Source organism: Trichechus manatus, unplaced genomic scaffold, assembly GCF_000243295.1.
Source record: "Trichechus manatus latirostris isolate Lorelei unplaced genomic scaffold, TriManLat1.0 scaffold00102, whole genome shotgun sequence".
Taxonomy (NCBI): domain Eukaryota; kingdom Metazoa; phylum Chordata; class Mammalia; order Sirenia; family Trichechidae; genus Trichechus; species Trichechus manatus.
In genome coordinates, this window is record NW_004444038.1 from 1,403,917 (window position 1) to 1,420,568 (window position 16,652).

Consider the following 16,652-nt stretch of genomic DNA (forward strand, 5'->3'; position numbering starts at 1 on the left):
AGAGACGTGGGCTACTTCCCACAGGAATACCTAAGGGGAAGAAGAATCTCTGAATAAAGTAGATACATCTATGCATTTGAGAAAAAGCAAGGGGATGGAGGCAGGGAGTTAATCCAAGATCTCCTATTGCAGAATTAACTGTCTGAATTTGGTAATCAGGACAGACAGTAATGCTTACCTTATTCTTGAATAATGCCAATCCCACACAACTTTTAGAAAAGCTCCTGAGAAATGTGATGAGACCCTAGATCCAAAAGAAAATGCCTTTACTGAAGCTACTCAGAGACAATCTGATAGTCACGGTTACACAAAAATTATAAATTGTATAAAAAAAGGCAGAAAATGGAGTTCACTACACCCCTGAGTCCCTGCCCACAAGGAATATCAGAGACAGGAGAAAAGAGAAAGAAGAGAGGAGCAAGAGAAGGGAAGCTTAGTGAGATAAATTCCCACACAGGCTTCCTCTTGTGGCAGAAACTGGCTAAGTCCTCTGACCCAGACTTCTGATAGGTCCAGTTATTCATAAGTCAGAATAAGATTTTTCATAGGGGCCAAGAGAAACAGGGTCCCATGGATAGGTCAACATTTGGTGCATGAGTTCCTGCACCCAGGGATGCTTGATGGTGTTCACCCTTAGCAGTGTGCCCAACAAACTAACTGAAAAACATTTCATTCAAATGTGTAATCCATAAATACTTTCATATATCCTAATCTCACTAATGATATTAATACCATACTGATTGATTCGTTCTTTACAGAGACACACGTCTAAAAGTATCCGTGTTTTGAAAGAGAACAAGAGCAGTAGTTGAAGATGCATGAACTGGTCTCAGTATGCCATGAACTCACTGTTCAGACTTGGACAAGCCCTTGGGCCTCAGGCTCAGACACCAGACTGAACCACACCAGGGCTTCACCATTCCTGGCGGGAGCATAAAGGTGCTCAAGGTAGGCACCAGCATCAGCGTTCTTTCTCAGTGAGGTGTGTTTGCAGGTTTTGTTAGCTTTAATTCATTTTTCATTAATGTAAGTTTCCCAGCAGTTTATACTCTTCATAATCAGGGAAATAAGTTCATATTGTGTTTGTAAATAAGTTGCAAACCTGTGATATCATATTGCTACTTGTCTTCATGAACATCAGTGAAGCGATTGTTTCCATCTTTAGTTGCAATAGTAAACGTGGACTCCTCCCTGGTCTAAAACACAAGAGTGTCTCACCAAGAGAAAAGAGTGCAGGTGGAATGCACTCTCATTGCACTGGCTTTGGGTAACTAACTGAATAAATATGTTTATACATCAGTAGTGAAATAGGAAAAAATGGAAGGAGCCCTGGTGGCGCAGTGGTTAAAGTGTTCGGCTGCTAACTGAAAGGTCGGCAGTTGGAAACCACCAGCTGCTCCAGGGGAGAAAGACGTGGCAATCAAGTTCCCTAAAGATGTACAGCCCTGGAAACCCTGTGGGGCAGTTCTACTCTGTCTCGTAGGGTTGCTATGAGTCGGAATCTACTTGACCACAGTGGGTTTGGTTTGGTTTTAGTGAAAGTCATGAAAATAGATATCTAAGGATAAATGTGTACCATGTTTTTAAAGAGGATTTAATTTCAGCTCTGGCATAATGCACGTCTACCATTAAATTTAACTGGTATATATTAAAAACTAAATTTTACATATTCATATTTTTCTCTGTATATTACCAGTGTATTTTTGGTGATACATTTAAGAAAAATGTATTTGAATCAAATAATATTTAAGCTAATGGAAAGTTTAAGTTTTATTAGAAATTATATTTGGCCACTTAGAATATAATTATCTAGGGATACCTATCAGAAGTTGATATTGTTTCAGTATTTCCCTGAGCCTCATTTTTTACATCAGCAGCATGAAAAAAACTGTATTAAAAGATCCCCATGACCTTTTTACTATGATAGCACTCTACAGTTACGCGCATCTTTCTCTTTCCCTCCCTCTCTGTCCATGCATATTTTATTCATGTTTATATAAACAGTAATTATATCAAATGAAAAACAAAGAAAATAATTCAAACTAAAACATGTTCCATGCATTAGGAAATAAGAACACACAGAGATAATTTTTTTTAGCAGAAGGCAAAAACTATGTTTCCATAAATATCAATGATTTGAATAGAATACAGCACACCTGTAAAGAAAAAGCATTGTTCCTTATGTAAGGGATCATCCAATTTTTTTGTCTGTAATACTTGCCTCTATTTGAGACATCAAATGAAATTATAAAAGAAATGAAGAAAAAAACTTACTTTCACATTTTAAGTGTTTGATATTTAAGCAAGAATATATTCAGTGGCAGATGTAATTAGAAATTATCTTAAAAGTAAGGTCATGTCATTCTAGAATTTTATAGAGTAAAAGTAGCATTCAGCTTGGTAAAATGATAACGTTTCCATTGGCTAGTCCATCTGTAAAACTACTTTTGGCATGTGTTTTATATTCTCCTTCAAACAAGAGTTAATATAATGATTTTATTAAGGGGTATTATTTTGTATCAATGATACAAAGAAATCTTCATCTATAATGTTGGTAAAATATTTAGTTTCATTAATTATTTCAATGTGTTAACAAATCAAACATACTTAGAAAAATACGGAAGAGTAGAAAAATCAGAAAAGTAAAATAATGTTTTAAGTATTTTTATCATGGTGATCATAATAATAGTGTCTTTATATTCCCCATTAATATAATAAAAGCCAGATTATTAATGACACTGTATGATTTCAACAATCATTCTATTATCTCAAGCCTAATTTTAATATGTATTTCTATCAAAATATCTTTTTCTTGAATGATAGGTTGATTTGTATTAAATTTTTAAACAAGACGGTTATAACAATTTTTATTACAAGATAGATTTTATACAATCAAATTTTACTGTAGCCAGGAGCCAGCTGCTGGCTAGAATTGAGGATACTATCTGTATATAAGTATCAGAACAAACCTAACTGGATAGCTATGGTTTAAATAGAAAATTTACCTCCATTAACACCATGTGCTAAGCAAATCACGGATCCATCCGTGGGATATAATGCTTACAAACACGACTTTTCCGCTTTCTGATGGTGATTTATTAGGCTTTTTAAGTCTCCTCGTAACATTGTCACTATAAAATGATCATTTTGGTCTATACTCCAGTTAATGCTTTCAAAATGATGCAACTTATTATGAGAAAGGAAAAACAAGAGCAAGTTTATCACCTCTATTTATTTTCTAATTCTTATTATTTTTAAAGTCAAAGGTCTTAATCATACATTTTTTAAAAAACCATAATCTTCAAATCTGAAAAGATTATGCTTAGACAGGCTCTCTTGTACACAGCTTGGGAAAGGGTACACTTGTTTAATTTTTCAGAATATTTTTCTCTCAAGGTGTATCAATACCTGAAATATTTCTACACTTGTAGCGCATAATTTCAATTATGAAGTTTTATGCTAAAAATATATTTTTAAAATAAAGGAAACCAGAGGTAACATAAGGGTCAAAAATAAAAAAGGAGGGAGGAAAAGAAAAACTAAAAATATCTATTCGTGGAATGACATACAGTGTAAAGCTAAGAAACAATATATAATTTATTTAGACAATTATCATAATAGTAAAAAAAAAACTGACGGGAAAGAAATTGTAAGAAAATGTGACAAAATGATTAACAGTTATTATCTATAACTTTAATTTTCTTACTCGTACAATTGTATAGCTTTGTTTCATTATTATTTATTAATTAATATTTATAATTCAAGGGTTTTTCGCATTTCTTCATACAAGATAAAATATTTACTATTTTTACACAATCTAATTACATTTTCTAATGGTTCTGTTGTACATAGGGTCACTATGAGTTGGAACTGACGGAACGGCACCTAACAACAACAGCGACAATTGAAGGCTAAATTTTGTTTACCTCTGTTGACTCCAAACAACATTTTCATTATTATTTCATGTTCTTCTATTTAACAAATGCATATTCTAGTTAAAGTCAAAGCTATTTCTGATTTTCTGTTTCTTACCACAATTTAACTTACCAGAATTGATGTTACCACACTCCTATATTCAAGAAATCCAAAGACATATTGCTTCGGGCAAATCTGCTGCAAAAGACTTCTTTAAAATATTGAAAAGCTAAGATGTCACCTTGAAGACTAAGATGTGCCTGACCCAGGCCATGGTGTTTTCAATTGCCTCGTATACATGCGAAAGCTGGACAAAGAATAGGGAAGACCAAAGGAGAATTGATGCCTTTGAATTGTGGTGTTGGCAAAGAATATTGAATACACCATGGACTGCAAAAACAATGAACAAATCTGTCTTGGAAGAAGTACAACCAGAATTTTCCTTAGAAGCAAGGATGGTGAGACAATGTCTCACATACTTTGGACATGTTATCAGGAGGGATCAGTCCCTGGAGAAGGACATTATGCTTGTAAAGTAGAGGGTCAGCGATGAAGAGGAAGACTTTCAACGAGATGGATTGACCCAGTGGCTGCTACAACGGGCCCAAACAACAATGAACATGAGGATGGCCCAGGACCAGACCGTGTTTGGTTCTGTTGTACACAAGGTGGCTGTGAGTCAGAACCGACTTGGTGGCACCTAACAACAACAATGTAACATTCAACCAGTAGAGAAGAATACAGACTTTTTAGAATACTCTGTAAGTTTTTATTGAAAGGACACAAGTGCAGTAATTAATATTTTTACATCTAAGGAAATCAGATGTACATACTTATAATAAATATTATATCCTTTGTAAGCTCCCTGAAAAAAAGAACTTTTCATAAATAACAAACTTTCATGATTCAATATTCCTAGTTTTGTCATCTTCAAACTTTGTTATATCAAAACCAGTTTATAAATAAATATATAAATAAAAATAAAGTAGTAAATAAAAAAGCAGATTTCTGAGATTCCAAACTGAATTACTTAATCTCTGAAGTTCTATCAGCAATTTTAACAACAGTCCAGGAGATTCTAAACATAAATTGTCTGTTGAGCACCTTTTGAGCATAGATGACACCGTATAAAATGCCTAGGAAGAGCCTTCTTGCAAATCAACACCTCAGCCAGTATTTCTCCGATTGATAGTTCCAGTTTCCCCACCCTTTTTCAGTCACCGTTATTATTAAACATTCCCCTCACCCATTCTCTGACTCAGCTTAGTCAAATCACTAGTTCTCTACATCCTTTTTTTTTTTTTTTTAATTGCAAGCGTAACATTTTATTTTATGTCCCATGTTTAAAAAATTCAGTTCACAGTCATCAAACTCTGATAATTGTCCCTGTGGTTAAAAATCATTCTTCTGAGAAACCTCAACCAAACCATCAATAACCATGTATAAATTTAAAAAGAACAAGTGAAATCATTCTGTTTTCTAGGTAAAAATATTTTATGCAATTTCAATTTAAATTGCTCTTATATGAGACGGGAATTTTCCCTTTTATTGATATAATATATGTTACATTACTGGGAAAATAACAAGTATAATTCACTTTTAATAATAAACATATAAAGATTGTCTCCAAAATTTTTTTGAGCAGTCATTCTGAACGTGAATGAATTGTTATGATTCTTCTTTTCTATTCTTTGATTCTGCTTAATAATAAATGCAGTTTTCTGTCTTTGTGATAAGTATCCTATCTTTTATACACATTTTGAAAAGAACTTTTAATAAATACCAAATTTTCATGATTCAATATTCATATTGCAACTATTTAAACATTTTGAAGCATTAATCTCACAATAAAATGAAGAAATCTTGGCAGCTGATTTTGTTCAAGGTTGTGTATCTTTTATTTGACACTGTCCTGTAAGAAACTGAAATATCAAATATGGGATGTAGAAGTACAAATTCAAGATGCTGGCTCATCTTGAAGAAACTGACAACCTAGTGTAAAAAGGCAAATACAGAAGTGGTATATGTTTTGTTTTATGTATTTCCACAAATATAACCTTGTAAATATTATGCATATTTATTCATAACTTGGAAAAGGGTATGTTATTTAGGTTGGATCCTGGGGGTGAGAGAATCTTTCTTCTAGAGAGAGAGACAGGGGTTTCTGGAAGTAGATTTTATACAGGCTTTTGGAGGCTGAAAATATGAAAAGTAAATGACTCCAAAAGTAGTATCTTAGGAAAATGACATGAAATGAGAAAATATCAATGAAGTCTTAACAATGCTGAATAGAAGTCAGTGGAAATTTTGAGCAATAAAGGCAACATTTTTGGAGGAGGAATGGAAACTTGTGGTAGAGTCGTAGTGAGGTGAAATCACCAAGGGAGAGTCATTTTGCAAGACTGGAGCGTTTTCATCAGCTGAATGCAAACAAATAGTGGGAAGGCCTTGTAAAGGAGGTAGACATGTGAGTGTGTCAGAGTATATTGAAGTTATAATGTCAGACCAGCACTGCCCAGCCTGGAAACTTCTTGATAAATGATGCTTACCAGAGATTCAAGCATGAAACGATTATGAGCTCGGCTACGAACCAAAAGATCGGCAGTTCAAATCCACCAGCCACTCTTTGGAAACCCAATGGGGCAGTTCTACTCTCTCCTATAGGGTCACTATGAGTCAGAATTGGCTCAATGACAGCAGGTTTTATTTGGTTTTGGTTTGGTGGTCAAATAAGTTTGGGGAATCCTGGAATAAATAGAATCTCTGGTATCTCCTGAATGTATCACTTCTCTTCATCTCCCCGCCCCTGATTACTTTAGGCCCTCATCACCTTTTGCCTAACTTAATACAATCCCCTTCTAATGGAAATTCCCCATTTTCAGAAATTCCAAAAGGAAAATTCCATTTTCTTCTTCAAAATCAGTTCCCTTTATTGCAATCAGAGTTGCCTATGCTACTTTACTATCTTTAAAATATGGACAAACATTGTATACTAGTGAATGATTATCTAATGTTCTCTTTACCTAAACCTATTTATCAAAGCAAAAATTTGGCTCCCCAAAGTAAATGATCCAGTGTGGTAATGGGAACCTCTAGAGAACAGGACCACTCTTGAGATATGAAGAATCTACTCTGAAGGGGCAGATACATGGAGACTATCTACTCATGTACTTAGAATAAGTGGAGAAAATGTTACTATGTTTGTTGGAACTAGAGAGAACGGTTGGAGAGAGAGTTATCTTTCTTTGATAAAATCCCAAAGATCACTATATAACACCTTTGAGAATATTAGTAATAAAGTCAGCTAAGTTTCATTGATAAATACATAGTGCCAGACATGAGACTGATTACGTTTTTGTGTTAATTCATTTAATACTCACAATAATACCATGAAGTAGGTGTCACTAAAGTCTCATTCAACCAATCAGAAAACTGAGGCACAAAGAGTCTAAGAGCTTCTCCTAAGGACACCTATCAAGCAAGTATGGAAACAGATATGAACTGAAGAAGTCAGATTTCAGATTTCAGAATCCTAGACAACACCTCCCAATAGGTCTGTACATACAGATTAAACCCAATTTGTAGCGTTTCATCCTGTCAAAGAGTGCCTTCCTTCCCACAAGCCCACAGCCATCCCTAACAACTCCAAATAGGGAACCAGAGTGCACAACAGAGGAAGCAAGTGACTCACCTCCACTTCTGTCAACTCCAGTACATAACGCAATGGAGTCTGGCTTGAAGCTGAATCACAAGTATCTTCTTATTGAAAGCCTGAAAAACCATCTCAGCACGTTCTGGGCATAAAAATCAGAGAATTTTCAGCCTATGATATTTGAGGATAGAGGCCTGGGAACGAAGGAAACCCACTCAAGTTCCTTCGAGTCCATCAAACCCACCCATGAATCTTTCACCTGATATTCTATGTAACTTACATAAAATTACCAGTATTTAAAGGGATTCTTGAGGTGTCCAGCTACTTGAGTGAAAAACAGATTATGTTTATTTATAATGAATATTATGGCAAATATTTACATGAAAGTGAGCTTTTCACTTCAAGAAAAATAACTGTCAGTATGCTTGACCAATGATAAACTTAGAGATAAGAAGAGAAACTAGAATTTGGAAAACTTGTCTTCATTACCATAAGCTCAATGTCTTATCAGTACTTAAGACTTCTGATGAGATCAGTGTTGACAGTAACAAACATTAAATCGTGTCAACATTTGCCAAGATTTGCGTGACTAAGGAATCAATATATCCCAAATTAGCAACGTATGTTGTTGCTACGTGTCCTCCGGTCGGTTCTATCTCATAGCCACACTATGTACAATAGAACAAACACTGCCCAGTCTTGCACCATCCTCATATTCTTGTTATGTTTGAGCCCGTTGTTGCAGCCACTGTGTCAATCCATTTCATTGAGGATCTTGCTCTTTTTCGCTGACCCTCCACTTTACCAAGCATGATGTCCTTCTCCAGGGACTGGTCCCTCCTGATAAGATGTCCAAAGTACATGAGATGAAGTTTCACCATCCTCGCTTCTAGGGAGCATTCTGGCTGTACGTCTTCCAAGATAGATTTGCTCGTTCTTCTGGCAGTCCATGGTATATTCAATACTCTTCACCAACACGATAATTCAAATTCATCAATTCTTCTTCAGTCTTCCTTATTCCTTGTCCAGCTTTTGCATGCATATGAGTCAATTCAAAAAGCTTGGGTCAGGAGCACCTTAGTCCTCAAAGTGACATCTTTGCTTTTTAACACTTTGAAGAGGTCTTTTGCAGCAAATTTGCCCAATGCAATATGTTGTTTGATTCTTGACTGCTGCATCCATGGATGTTGATTATGGATCCAAGTAAATGAAATCCTTGACAACTTCAATATTTTCTCCATTTATCATGATGTGGTTTATTGGTCCAGTCGTGAGGATTTTTGTTTTCTTTATATTGAGGCGCGATCCATACTGCTTACAAAGGTGTAGTGTTTGATCTTCATCTGTAAGTGCTTTAAGTAATCTTGACTTTCAGCAGGCAAGGCTGTGTCATCTGTATATTGCAGGTTGTTAATGAGTCTTCCTCCAATGTTGATGCAGTGTTCTTCTTCATAAAGTCCAGCTTCTCTGATTATTTGTTCAGCATACAGATTGAATAAGTATGGTGAAAGGTTGCAACCCTGATTCACACCTTTCCTAATTTTAGATCATGCAGTATCCCCTTGTTCTGTTTGAACAACTGCCTCTTGGTCTATGTATAGGTTTTGCATGAGCACAGTTAAGTGCTCGGAATTCCCATTCCTCACAATGTTATCCATAGTTTGTTATGACCCTCACACTTGAGTGACTTTGCATAGTCAATAAAACATGAGTAAACATCTTTCTGAAATTCTCTGCTTTCAGCCAAGATTCATCTGACATCAGCAATGCCATCCCTGGTTCTACATCCTCTTCTGAATCTGACTTGAATTTCTGGCAGTTCTCTGTCGATGTATTATTGCAACTGCTTTTCAATTATCTTCAGCAAAATTTTACTTGCCTGTGATAGTGATGATATTTTTCAATAATTTCCACATTCAGTTGGATCATCTTTCTGTGGAATGGGCATGAATATGGATCTCTTACAGTCCATTGGCCAAGTAGCTATCTTCCAAATTTCTTGGCAGAGAGTAGTAAGCACTCCCAGCATTGCATTCGTTTGTTGAAGCATCTCAAACTATAGCCCATCAATTCCTGCAGCCTTGTTTTTTGCCAACACGTTCCATGCACTTTGGACTTCTTCCTTCAGTATCATCAATTCTTGATCATATGTTACCTTCTGAAATGGTTGAATGTCGACCAATTCTTTCTGACATAGTGACTTTGTATATTCCTTTCATCTTCTTTTGATATTTCCTGCATTGCTCAATTTCTTGCCCAAAGAATCCTTCAATATTGCAACTGAAAGCTTGAACTTTTTTTTCTTTCAATTTTTTTCAGCTTGAGAAATGCTGAATGTATTCTTTGCTTTTGGTTTTCTAACTCTAGGCCTTTCCACCACTCATCTGTCAGTTTGTTGTGCTGTGGTGGCTTGTGTGTTGCTGTGATGCTGGAAGCTATGTCATTGGTATTTCAAAGGAAGGCATAGTGTTTCAAAATTATTCATGAGTAAAAGATCCGTTCAAAGTAAAAGACATACTAATGCATATTAACATAAAGTAGTATGAAACATTTATTAACATGGTTTTATTTTCCATGTTGCCTCTGATCTTTAAGAAACCTTCAATTGTCAATCAAGTTTTGATGTAGTATCAAAGAATAACTTCCACTGTCTGAAATGACCATTAAAATATCTCTCCCTCTTTTAGCCGCGTATCTGTGTTAAGCTGGATTTTCTTCATACATTTCAATCAAAATGGCATATTGCTACAGATTAAATGCAGAAGCAGAAATGAGAATCTAGCTAGCTTCAATTAACTCCAGCATCAAAGAGATTTGCAAAAATGTAATAGAATGTCATTCTTCTCACTATTTTCTTAAATATGGTTCTTTTCCATGAAATCATTTTATTGATAATATCACCTAATGGAATGATTATTATTTTTAATTAATTGATAACAAATATTTTTAAATTTTCTTAGCTATAATTTCTCATGAGGTAAACATCTCTGGATTTCGCAGTAACTTTTAATATTGAAAACGTGTCCTGAGACCCAAAAAGGGAGGAAGAGTTTTCCGAAGTTCATAACAGAGGACTCAGTTGTATCTACATTCTTCATCAGAGAATTTTCTCCTCTGAGCACCAGTGATGATTCTGTGAACTTAGCAAACAACCTTGGGATGTACAGACAGAATTTCTAAGAGAGAGGGAGAGAGGAAGAATGATTTCTGTAGCCCATATTGACCAAACTAATCCTGCAGAGAAATGGCTTGCCATCCGATCACGCTCACATTCAAAATCCATCTATTGGATAATGTTTCCATACTTTGCTACTCCACAGTTTGTTTCATTATGAAAAAATTCCACACTGAATTTTATTATGAAAAAAAAACTGTTTCCTTTTTTTTTCATAATGGAATTAGTCCCATCATCTGTCACAGATCTTCAGATAACTTGTTCCTGCTACAGACTTTCTTCCTTATCACTGACAGTTGAGCTGAGATGTCTCTGCAGGTTCTTTCCCAGCCTGGTATGTAATTTTCACATACGTTTGCTAGCCAAAATATTTAATATGTTTAAGGGATTCTTTATCTTTTCCCATCTATTTTGAACTGGTTTAATTATTGCCTTTTTTTTTTATCATATTTATTCTATGATTTCTCATAGACTTTTTAAAACCACTTGAAAAATAAATTTTAACAATTTAAAATCTATTTTGTCCAGGAACGTAAAGGGACTTTAGCAACTGTCTAATCTGAGCTCTTTTATTGTTGAAATGAGACGATGAGAGAGAGAAGAAGTTGTGTGATTTGCATCGTATGATGAAGCAACGATAAAGTTTTGTTTCAAGCCAGTTGTCCCTCAGTGCTCTCCCTCAGAGCCCCAGCTCATCATCCAGAGAGAGCTTTCTTCATGTCACTCTTGTAGGGGCGCTTTAGTGTTAAAGTTATATTCTCACTTCACTTCAGCTCAGTGCCATGTTCTTCCTCAAATTGTGGAATAGACTTAATAGTTACTATGTGCCCTGCCAGGAGAATGGTTAGTGAAATGAATAGATTACTATGTAGGCATCATGACGTCGTGATGTGCTATCGTTTATGCATTCCCAGAATCTTCAAAACCTAAGTGGATCAGGCTACGGAATCAAATGTCTACTCAAGACTATGTATACAAATTTTTTTCTCCAAGGGTCTTTTTGCCACTGAAGACAGATTCACAATGTCTTTATTTTACAATAGTATAAAAATGATCTTAGCCACAAGTAAAGGAGAAGCAGATACCAGAATGACATCTGAATCAATAATAACATCTCCTTACCACCAACAACCCTCAAAAAGGCAGCAGATGTTTGACTAGAAAGTCTGCATTAAAAAAAAAAAAAACAACTTGTGACCAAGCCAGGGTTGCTGGTGCTGGGAAAAGCTCTCCAACAACATCTTATCCTCACAAGTAGGAATGTGAGAGAAAGCAGGGGAAGAGAACCTATACAGATAACTAAGTGTGGAAAAGAATGAATGGAAGAGGCAAAGGTGACCACAAGGGAAAGTGGAAATAAGTACAGAGTATAGAATTGACAGAAGAGTTATATAAGGTCTCTGAAAAAAACTGAACATCTGAAGCTACCAAATTTTGATGGACAAAATTAGCAAAAAAAAAAAAAAAAAAAGTGATCACCAAGACCAATTACAAGTGGTGGGGAAGAATGTTTGTTGTTGCTACACTTGTAACTGTAGGATGATTTTATGGATAATGGGATAGCAAAGAGAGTTGAGTTAACTCTATTCATCATTCTCTCTCCTGAGCCATCTACGAGGGTAAGTCAAAAAGTATTGCTACAAAATCATAGAAAGCTTTATTAAACAAAAATATCAAAATGTGAAGCTATTGTTTCTCAATATATCTTCCATCTACGTCTACACAATTCTGAAGGCACTGTTTCTATCTCTATAACCTTTCCCCGAAGAATTCTGCATTCTTTGATTAACACCACTCAAAACGGCAGTTTTGGCATTCTTGAGGGACTCAAATCATTTTCCTTTTAAATGTTTTTTGAGTTTTGGGAACAGAAGGAAGTCTGAAGGGGCAAGATCAGGGCTGTAGGGTGGGTGGGGTAAGGTTTCCCGATGAAATTCTCGTAGGACAGCCCTTGCTACCCTCGAAGAATGAGCAGATGCATTGTAGTGATGGAAAAAAGAATTCCTTGATTCATCTTTCCTGGCCTTTTTGTCACCAATGCAGATTTCAATTTTCTTAAAACTTCTTCATAATAAGCCCCTGTGATCATCCTGTGTCCTTTGAGAAAATCGATCAAGGTTATCCCTTTGAAATCCATAAAAACAGTCGCCATAACCTTCTGAGCGGTGACCTTTCAGAACTTTCATCTACCCAATTATAAAACAGTATTATTAAAAACAATCTCTCAGAACTTTTGTAAGGATTAAATGAGATAATGTATACATTATGCACATTATGGCGTTGCTAAAGAGTATTGACTATACCATGGACTGCCAGACGAACAAACAAATCTGTCTTGGAAGAAGTACAACCAGAATGTTCCTTAGAAGTGAGGATGGCAAGACTTCATCTTATGTACTTTGAATGTGTTGTCAGGAGGGACCAGTCCCTGGAGAAGGACTTGATGCTTGGTAAAGCAGAGGGTCAATGAAAAAGAGGAAAACTCTCAATGAGATGGATTGGCACAGTGTCTGCAACAAAGGGGTCAAACATAGCAAGGATTATGAGGATGGCACAGGACCGGGCAGTGTTTCATTCTGTTGTAACCTGGGTTGCTATGAGTCAAAACCTACTCTATTACCACACCTAACAACAACACACATAATGTTAGACACAGCCTCTGAAACACAGCTGTGGTTGTTGTGGGTGATCGAGTTGATTCTGACTCATAGAGACCCTATATGACAGGGTAGAACTGCCCCATAGGGTTTTCTAGGCTGTAGACTTTAAGAAAGTAGGTTGCCAGGTCTTTTCTCTTGCGGTGTGACTGGTGGGTTCGAATTGCAGACCATTCTTTTAGCTGAACACTTACCACTGGGCAACCTCAGGGCTCCCTGAAGCACAGCTAAAGGTCAATAAATGGAAGCTACTCTTTTATCATGCATCTGTCACATAGAGTCAAAGAAACTAACTTCTCAGTGTTTTTGTTAAGATTTCATGTCCTTATGTGTTATCTGTCCTAGACTAGAAGCTCCACCGAAACCTGTCCACCATGGGTGATGCTGCTGGTATTTGGAATACCAGTGACATCGCTTCCAGCATCACAGCGACATGCAGGCTACCACAGTGTGACCAACTGACAGAGAGGTGGTAGATATTAGCTGGCATGTATTAGTATCCTTGAGGTTGTCGCTTTTAGAGCAGCCTAATGAGAAGCATAAAGAAAAGACCCCCCTTTTGGTATCAGTACATCTGCCAGTGACAAAGGGGGAAGGGGGAAAGGAAGAGATTCCAAAACAGAAAGAGTTAATAAAAGCTGCATATGTAACAGCCCTGTGGGGATGGAAGGAAGGAGAACGAGCTCATGCCACAAGAGAATCCATGTGGTGGGGCCTGAGCAGAAATCAAATCCAAAATGATTCAATGTGATTGTTAAAATATTTTACACATTGACTACTAGCTGATGTCTGCATATTTTGACTACGATCTACTTACCTACAAACTTCTTTTCTCCAACATGACACTAAGTTTCAGAGTAAAATTAAGGCTAGGCCTAACTGACATGCTAGAAATTGTCCCCAATTTTCCTTCTAGCATTGTGAATATGTTTTTCATTAATGAGCCACAGGCTCAAACCACCTATGCAAATTATGCACTAGGTCGAGCCCAGCTTAATTCTAAGCATGCTAAGCGATGTAAACTGGCTTTGGCGGACGCATTGAATTAAATGTATAGATTTATATTTTAGATGGATGAACTGACAATGCCATGCAGCTCAAACAGTCTGTCCACTTTTATCATAATTTTATCATAGTTCTGTTCCTTGACTTGCCTTTTCCTGATGTAAAAATGTCTGCTTCTTAAGCTCGTTTATTGATTTTCTTTGATGGCCATTTTGGTCAATGCATTCCATATGCTTATTCCACACTGGTTGAAAATGTCATGTTTAAATTCTTTACATATTTTGAATCATCTATGTTTTTGTACCATGGATCGTCAGTTTTATAGCCATCTTAAAAAAAAATAAAAAAACCACAATTTTTTTTCTTGAAATAAATGCCTTTTTCTCAATATAATCTGATATTTCCCAAAGCAATGCAACCAAAGAAAAGCATTTTTTCTGGTAAAGTCTGTAAAGACCTTTTGTTACTAACGTTCCTAGGAGCATACTCAGGAATTGCTGGTTGAAGTTGTTGTAAGAAGAGGTGGGGGTTGTTGAAGCAGATCAGGTTCGGAGAAGAAGGGAAGAAAAAAAATAAGTCTAAGTCTATGCATAGGTACAGGGCAGCAGAGGGCAACGGTTTGAATTTGTGTCACTTACATGACGAAGTTCTTTAATAGCACACTTAATCTCACCCTATGCCATAAGAAAAGGGCCTGGTGCTTCAACGGTAGAGTTCTTACCCTCCACGCAGGAGACACAGGTTCCATTCCTGGCCAATGTACTTCTTGAGCAGCCACCACTCATCAGTCAGTGGAGGCTCCTGTGTTGCTGTGATGATAACCAGGTTTCAGTGGAGCTTCCAGACTAAGATAGACTAGGAAGAAAGGCCTGATGATCTTTTCTGAAAAATCAGCAAATGAAAACCCTGTGGATCATGGTGGTTCCATCTGCAACCAGTCGTGAGAATGGCACAGGACCAGGCAACATTTATTTCTGTTTAGCATATGGTCACCATGAGTCATGCGTCAGGAGCTGACTCAAGGTGAGCTAACAGTAAAAACCTACCACATAAATAGAATATCAAAATGAGGTGGTGCCGGTCGATACTTTACTACTGACTCAAATGAGAATAAATTTTTAGGTAGATTTTTTTTTCTCTTTTTACAATAAAAACAAAAGAGAATTTTTATTTGGAATATTTGTTTTGACATTTTCTATTACTAACACCAATGTGGCTATAATTTTAATTTATTTTTTTAAACTAAAAATCAAGTAGGACCTTCACACTATCCGTCAGCCTACCTTATAAATGATTTTTAAGAGAAAGTCACATTTAACATAAATAAATCCTAACAAGTTGGAAAATTTCTGTACTTAAAATGAATTGAAATTACTGATAAAATCCCAGGTAAGTTATTTAAATCTCTTAAAGACACCAGGTGTTTCATTACGGTTAGTTTTTAGAGATAATTACTGTTTGGATAATTGAGAAAAGTGATGATAACCTATTTAGTATACATATTTTTACTCTTTTAAAAATAAAGTCAAAATATGATTGCGTAGTTAGACAAAATTGTATCTGCTAACTTCACTTCCTATTTGTAATCCACGAAGTAAAACATTTAAACACACGTTGAAATAAACAAAGCTTCTGATTTCCACTCTCTACTCTCTTTCTCGTACAGAATTACCCCCTTCTTGTTTTCACTGGTTCCCATTTTCACAACTGAAGATCCCACTGACTGCTTTCATTTGTTTCAATCTGTCTGTGTATTTCAGGTTATACTCAAAAGGTCTCACAATCTTAAATCTAAATAACGAGCACTCTTACTTTTCCCTAGTACACTTGGTCATAACTTCCCTCAAATCGGCCAGTTTTTTACGTATGACTCTTTTCTCAAAGACTTTTGGTTTATAAGTTACAGAGACCTGTATGTCTCTTCTTTATCACTCACTTCTCTTAGGTAAGTGGTACTCAGTGGGGGGTGGGGGGCGCGAGGGGGGAGTTCTGCCCCCCAGGGGACTTTTGACAGTGTCTGGAGACATTTTTTTTTTTTTTTTGAAATCGAGAGACATGCAATGCACGAGATCGGATGCTACTGCCTACGAGTGGAAGCATACACTGTTACATGGTAAACTTTTTTTTTTTTAATTGTACTTGAGGTGAAGGCTTACAGAGCAAATACTTTCTCATGAAACAGTAGTACACGTATTGTTTTATGACATTGGTTAACAACCCCACAACATGTCAACCCTCTCCCTTCTCC